We start from the raw sequence: 8060 nt of genomic DNA on the forward strand, positions 1-8060 counted from the left end.
TATATAAGGCAGTACTATACTTGTTTGTTTTTCTGAGGGTGGATAATATGTTCCTTCATAGGTCCAAGTTGTTCCATATTTTTCTGAGTCGAACTCATCATTTCCTATACCACAGCAATATTCCAACCTTATACTGTCTAGTTATTTTAAATTGTCTAAAACAATGTTAATATGACTGACATATAGTATAGTTTACTTTATTTTTCTCTTTTGATTAAATCTATTTTAGCTTGTTTGTCTGAGGTCATGGCTACTACCCATGTTTTTTTCCCAAATAAATTCCACTCCTGATCTTTATTTTATGTTTCTGTGTATCTTTTGTTTCCTATTGATTTCTTTATTTCCTATTACCTCACTCTCCTATTACTTAACCTGCTCCCCCCACCAAAGATACCTCCTTTATCCTCTCCTCATCCCTTTCCTCTTAGCTTTTATATCTTTCTGAATTTAGATGCCCTTCTAGATATTTAGCATTGTTCCCTTTTAACCCATTCCTACAGAGAGTAGGGTTCCAGAACTATTAGCCCTCTTCCTCCATTCTAACTCCTCTGTCTCATTTCTTCCTCTTGCACCTCATTTGTATGAGATAATTACTCTTTTTACCTTTTCCTAGACAATTAACTTTTCAGTAGCATATCATACTCAGCTTTACTCCAATCTTTCTTTTGAACTACCCAATTATTAATAACAATCTTAGTTATATGATTTACATTTCTTTGTATAAAATATAAAGTCTGTCCTTACTGAGTCCCTTGTAATAAATCTTTCATGTTTAATTTATAATTCTCTTGGATATTGAATATCGCATTTTCTATTGATTTCAGGTCTTTTTGCAACAAAATCCTTAAAATCTGGCAAGTCATTGAGTATTCACTTTTTCATTCTGGATTATGCATAACTTTGTAGGTTATAATATTTTTGGCCACAACCCTAGTTCTTTTGCTCCTTGATATAGAGTGTTTCAAGACCTGAAGTCTTTTAGTGTAGCTGCTACTATGCCTTGTGTGATTCTAATTGTGGCTCTGCTATATTTGAATTTTTTTTTCTTATTGCTCATAACATTTTCTCCTTGAGCTAGGGTTTTCTGAATCTAGCTATGATATTCTTGTAAATTTTCCTCATAGAATCACTTTCAGGTGGTGATTGGTGGACTTTTTTCTAATTCTATTATCCCTCTTGTTCTAACACTTCAAGATTATTTTCTTTAATTATTTCTTATATTATTTTATCAATATTCTTTTTGTTGTTGTTGTTCATAGCTTTCAGGGAGTTATTGTGTTTTCTTGATCTGTTCTCTAGATCAGCTTTCTTCCTTATGAGATGTTTCACATTCTCTTTTTTTATTCTTTATATTTTGTTTTATTATTTCTTGGTTTCTTATAACTTCACTGGCTTCTTCTTGCCAAATAATAATTTTCACGGAGCTGTTTTCTTTCTTAAGAAACTGAATCTCCTTTTTCAGTAGTTTTTCTTGAATTCTTCTTAATAAAAAAAATTTCCTCAAACTCTCTCAAAAATCAGAAAATGATTAAAAAAATTTTAAAAAGTTTTTCTATGAATTCTTTTTGGGAGGGTAATCACTTAATGTTACTTTTTGGGGTAGGAGAGGCTTTTTTTTTGGCTTCAATATACTACTCTGAAAACAAATCCCAGTCCTCTCTATTCCCATATTAACTTTCTATGGTTAGGTTCTTTTTTTCCTTTGTCTTCTCTTTCCTTCGCTTTTAATTTATAGCAGCTTGTTATTGTAATTACCTCTAGACCTAGATTATGGGGGATGATGACTCTGGCCTTTGATCCTCCTTTAGTTCTCGCCTCTGGCCTGGAACTGAAATCAAGAACTCTGCCCTCTTATAAGTGCCCATAGCTAGTGGAGTTCCCACCCAGCTGCTTCTGCACTCACCACATAAGTGCTGGTTTCTTCTCCACCAGGGCTGCATCTTGGCAGCACACCTGGGTCTGGCATCCCCTATCAGCAGAGGTTCCCTCAGTCTTCCATTACTCATACACCTGACTCCCCATACTGTTTGGGAGGTGAAAATTCCTGTGGCCGGGGTGAGGCTACCTCCCAACCCACCTAGCCCCAGGATTCACTGCTTTCTGTTTCAGCAGAACTAGCTTAGAGGTGTTTACACTCATAGGGAACAAACCTTGGATCTTCTCCAATTGTTCCAGGAGGACTACTGTTTTGCCTTAACTCTTGTTTATTTTTACTAGGTTACATTCACACTGAGGTTCTATTTTTTCTTATTTGTGGAGGAAATCTGGAGAGTTTGGAATTTTCTGACCTGTTCTGCCATCTTCCCAGAATCTTCTCCTTGGGCAAGTTATATATCCATCTTGGGTCTCTATTTCTTCACCACGAAAAATGAAGAATTTAGACCTAATTGCTTTCCTCTAAGTTCTGGTTGTATGATCTTTTTAACAGGTAACTATTACCATCCCTTCTGTATTAATAAGAAGGAGAAGAATGAGGAGAAGAGGAGGGGCAAGACAGGAGGAAAAGAATAATAATAATAATGCTGCTACTGCTGCTGCTGCTAGTCTAAACCAAACAAAGAGAACAGAAGATTGGCTACCATCTAGCCCATAATGGGAAGAGCCACATGCAAAATCTCTAGGGACCAACTGACATATGAGAAACTCTTGGAAAAGTTGGGTTGACAGATCTATTGGAAGCCAATTATCATGTGAAAAATATTGGGGGAGGAATGCAGCCAAGATGATGACAATAGAAGGGACCATTTGACTAAGAGATAGGATCCTACGGAATTAAAAATAACCATTTAAGAACCTGAAAATTTAGTGAGATGAGCTATTTGGAAGGAAAGAAGGAAACACCAAGGGGAGGATTCTCATTGCTGACAATCGATGGATCCATACTTGCATTATGATTAGGAAATTCAGATATAAATTCACAACAATATATTGCATTTGTATATCCCTTTATGATTTTCTACATGCTTACACATGTATATGTAAATATATATGTATAGGTATATGTATATGTGTATATGCACATATATAAGTGCTTTTGACTTGATCTTTATAGTAACTTGATTTCTGTTGGGGTAGGCAAGACGTGTCATTATTTGCAATTGAAATAAAAGTAAACTGGGACCCAAAATGATTTTTGACGTACCTGATTTAATTTAACTAGTAAATAGAATAGTTGAATTGTTTTTATTTGGCATGAACTATCTCAGTAATTTCCTAATTTGTTTTTCTGCTTCCATTTTCTCTCCTTTCCATTCCCTCCTAAATACTGTTGTCAGATTAATCTTCTAAAAACAACATTTTGCAAACAACAGAAGCTCTCTCAAAACCCTTCCATAGGCTCAGATGCCTACAGAATAAAGTCCAACCTTTTCCTTCTAACTTTAAACGTTCTCTACAATCTTGCCTCTTCCTGTCACTATAGTCTTACTTTCTACCATTCCTGTACATGAATTCTCTGCTCCAGCTAACCTACTTAAAGCATCTTTCCTAAAGCAATGTAAATATTTTCATTTTCATCTACTGTCCCTCCACTCAGTAGTTTAAGTCCTCCTCATCCTTTAAGTATTTGTGAAGATCCTACCTTCTCTAACATGCTTTTTCTAAGTTTACCAATCCCCAAAGAATTCTCTTCTCTGAAGTGGTATAACATTATTTCTCTCCCACCCCAAAGCTCCTCCTCCAATTTGACACTTACTTTAGACTACCTTATATTATTATTACATCTGTATATATCGTATCTATATATCGCATATGCTCTAATTCTCAATTAGTTCTCAATTTTCCTCTATTAGAGAGGCAAGTTATGTGAGCCCCTCAAGGAAAGTAACTTTGTCATATCCCTTTATATCTTTAATACTCATAAAATTATTATTAGCTATTTAATAAATATTTGTTGTTTCTATTGATGCTAATATGTCTTGGTAATCTGCTCTAGAAAACTTTTACCTGTGGCATTGTGGATGAGCCCTCAGGACCTATATATTGCATAATCTTTTATGTTTCAGGGCAAAAGGGATTCATTTTGATGTGGGAGCTATTTTGGGGTATAGGTTTGGCTAAGTGGTTGCTGAAATTGCTTCCAACTCTGAATTATGTGCTTCTGTGATCATTGGTGGTAGATGTTTCCCCTTAACTGGACATTTTCAAGCAGTGACTCCATAATTGCATGAAGATCAATTCATGAAAATGTCATCTAACCAACTATTTTGTAGTCTCTCAAAACTGGCCACAAAAACATGATTTTTAAAAACCTCTTTAGAGTTATATTGCTTTTCATTGGGACTAGTGTGGGGTATCATGTCCACAGAAATATCAACCTATAAAAAAAGAAACAAAAAATCTCCAATCATGTAATTCAACAATTTTTAAATTATTACTAATATATTCTACTAGTAGCCTAATCTTATGTTCAGAGGTCATATTCTATCACAGAATTCCTCATCTTAGTCTTCAATTGATTTCCAGATGCATTGAGGATTTTTCATAATGAAAAACTAGACCAGAGTTGGCAACCTTTCAGAGATGACTTGTCAAGTGTTGACTTATTTGTTCTTTCACTGTAGGGATATAGTCATAATGTCAATTATGCATGCCTTTACATGCCTGCTGTCCCTCTACCTAGGAAGCTTCTGCAACAGGAGGCAGTGTAGTGAGCATGATAGGAACAGTCAGGGAAATGCTCCCCCAAATCTCAGGCTCCTGACAAAGAAGAGCTTGACAACAACTATGTGAGTACTGCCATGCCCACCCATCCCCCAATTCCCAAATCTCAAAAGAATAATGAACTTATGAGCCCCTTTACAATTCCATGTTTAAGTCAAACTCCTCACCAACAGTTCCTCAAGCTTGAAGTGCCATATCCTTGCCTTTGCACAGACTGTCTCTCGGGTGTAGACTTCACTTCCTCATCTATTCAGCCAATTAGAATCCTTGGCTTCTTTCAGACTTTGGCTGATGTTACCCTGTGTTGCATTGGACTTAGGTTATGCTGTCTAATTTAGGGCTTAAAATTTTTCCACTCATGATCCCTTCAATGCTTCTTAAACTATGCATTGTGACTCCATAGTTTAAAAAGTGCTTGTTTAATTGATACCTGAAAAGGAATCTCTCCTTATCACATTCTGAAAAAGATGATATTCCATTTCCACTTCAGGACCTCCCATCTGACTGTTGGAAAGCTCTATTATTTAGGAAGTTTTCCTTTTCATAGATGTGAAATCTACCTCTCTTCAGTTTCCACCTATATTGCTCCTAGTTCTGCTCTCTGGGGCCATGCACAGTCAGTCACTTTAGGGAAGATGGTAGTAGATCCATCTGAACATGATTTATTCAGTCCATGGAGATAGAGGTCCCTTAAAGATAGGCATGGTATTTTAAAAATCTTCATACCCATTGTATCATCTAGCAAGGAGCTTTGTACCTAGTGACTGCTGTCTCAATTGTATTGAAGTTAGGTTTCTTATCACCTACTAGCAGTCTGAAAAAATCTCCTGTTTCATAGGCTGCAAACCTCCTACTTGTGTACACTAAGGTTTCCCACCCTTTAAGACTGGACACACTGCATTAAGATGCCCTTAATTTCTTTTCCTGAGGATCTTAGGGAAAAAAAAAGGTGTGTTCAAGTTACAGACAGGCTCAATTTTAGTTGCAACATACACCTTTTGCTATCAGGTAGATCCTTAGAAGGACCTTGGATGGATGGGTTGTAGAATCATATTATACAACATTTTGGGTCCATAATATGTGAAAATTCAGAGATGGACTCCCATATATAAAATATCAATCTTTTCTAAAGTTATTTTCCAAGTGGAAAATAATGGGGTATATGGGGACTCTAATAGTGGGATCAGCATATATTCAAAAGTTTGTGGTTCAAGGTAATAATTCTCTTTGAAAATCATAAATATATTTATAAATATATAAGACATTACTACTAATTATTGCAATTCCAATTCCTGAAGGATGATGATTGTCAATTGAATGAAACGATGCATGTAAACTATTTTATAAATAAGTTAACACAATGTAAATACTTTTGTAAAGCACAGTTTTCTATAAATGCTAGTTTATTATTATTATTATTGTTATTATTATTATTTTTATTATAGTAGTAGTAGTTGTTGTAGCAAACCTTAAGAAGATATATAAATATGACTGTTGTTATGTCGATGCCAAGAGAGCACTAACTGAATTTTCTGGATGGAGAAAGATCACTGAGAAAGTGCTCTGTTAGAGAGGAAGGGACTGTATGCCTAGGACCCTCTGTTGTTGTTGTTGAGTAATGTCTGACTCTTTGTAACCCCATTTGGGGTTTTTTTTGGGAATGATATTGGAGTGGTTTGCTATTTCTTTCTCCAACTCATTTTACAGATGAGGAAATTGAGACAAATGGGGTTAAGTAACTTCCTTAGGGTCACATAGCTAGTAAGTGTCTGAGGCCAGATTTGAACTCAGGAAGATGTGTTCCTAACCCAAGGCCCAACACTCTATTCACTACACCAGGGCTTCTTAAACTTTTTCCACTTGACGCCACTTTTCTCCTGAGAAATTTTTATACAACTCTTGGTATATAGGTATATACAAATCAAACATTTACTGATAATAAAGAATAAGGGAGTTTATTTTAAAACAGTTCTTTGGTATACATATAATTTTACAATTTATCAAAGATGAGAGCAAATTTACATGCAAATGAGGTGGATGTGCTTTTTAATTTCTATATAAATCTTGGTGGAATACTTAATACTGTAGGATGTAGAGCACCTTCAACATTTTTCAAAGTTGATCAATATTTTGATTTTATAATCATCAATGCTGACAACGCTACTTTGCTTAAATACATACTACAAAATGGCAGAAGCATGTTCAAGACCATTTCAGAAACTGTTGGAAATTCCGTCCTCATCCTAAGCCAAAATTTATTGAATAATTTGGCATATGCTGTAAAAACACCGCAATTCATAACTTATAATAGTTTTGAATCTGAGCTGCAGTGTTTTTGGCAGCATTTGTTGGCATTGTGTGGTGTGCTGGCATGCACGTTGCTAAGGATGCATGTTGTATATTTGGAATCAAGGCTGTAGTGAAGCTGCATGGTACAACATTTGCAAATGCTGCCAGAAAAACCTTTTAGATTCATTATGTGTTTGATTTTGAATTGTTTTGGTCATTGCACATTCAGAAACCTTTTACTGTTGCTAAATTTTTCATGACCCCCACATTCAGTTATATCACCCCATATGGGGTTCTGATCCACAGTTTAAGAAGTGCTGCACGATACCATCTAGCTTTCCTTAAGGGAAGGGGTGTATGCCTAGGACCCTTCAGGACTTTAAATTTCCAAGATCATTTTGCAAGCTTTCTCAATGGGTGTGGGAGGGGCTGGAGGTAGGTAGATTATGTGGAACTCAAAATTTGAAAAAAAAAGTGTTCAAAAATTGTCACATGTAATTGGGAAACTAAGATAAACAAAACATTTTTTTTTAAAAGACTTTAGATTTCACGTCACTGAAGTGATGTGTCATAAAAGAGGTCATTTTATCATTTAGTTATGTGAACCTTAGATTTTATTTTATTTGTTTCTTTGAAGTCTACTCTCCTTTCTCCCAAGGGTCTTGATTATGAATTGTGCTCAAAGTCAGTAAAAAAATCAGGATCACAGAATATTGTTTGGAAGCAACCTCTGGTTGAGGTCATCTAATCTAACATCCTTAGCCAGTGATTGGCTAGTCTCTACCTGGAAAAATCGTCCACTAATGGGGATCCTGATAACTTCCAAGACAGTCCATTCCTCTCTGCGGACATATCTAATTATTAGGAAGTTGATTCATTGTTTTCTGTTCTCCCAAACGAACAACTTAACCTTCCTAGCCCTACAACCTATTCTCATGTGCCAGTTACTAGTCCTAGCAGCCTCCTGTCACTGTTCTGTCAGCTCTCCAGATTGTCAAAGCCTTATTTGAGATTACTCCCAGAATTGAACACAGCCATCTAGATGTTGTCTGAGTAGGAGGGGTGTGTGTGTGTGTGTGTGTGTGTGTGTGTGTGTGTGTGTGTGTGTG

The 8060-nt window shown here is 35.9% G+C and overlaps 1 protein-coding gene across 7 annotated transcripts in view; it reads left to right on the forward strand.

The window, feature by feature from the left end:
• Window positions 1-8060, forward strand: part of LOC138160705 (olfactory receptor-like protein OLF3) — a 650404-nt gene that overhangs the window by 387621 nt on the left and 254723 nt on the right. Inside the window, exon 6 of one of the 7 annotated variants that reach the window (XR_011168193.1) lies at window positions 2429-3143. The exons of the other annotated variants lie outside the window; for them this stretch is intronic. The gene's annotated coding sequence lies outside the window, so the exon portion shown is untranslated. Of the gene's footprint in view, window positions 1-2428; window positions 3144-8060 lie in introns of those variants that run through there. 7 annotated transcript variants of the gene reach the window in all.

Source organism: Petaurus breviceps, unplaced genomic scaffold, assembly GCF_028583685.1.
Source record: "Petaurus breviceps papuanus isolate PSGF00001 unplaced genomic scaffold, PetGlider_PUasm1.0 181, whole genome shotgun sequence".
In the NCBI taxonomy this organism is placed as follows: domain Eukaryota; kingdom Metazoa; phylum Chordata; class Mammalia; order Diprotodontia; family Petauridae; genus Petaurus; species Petaurus breviceps.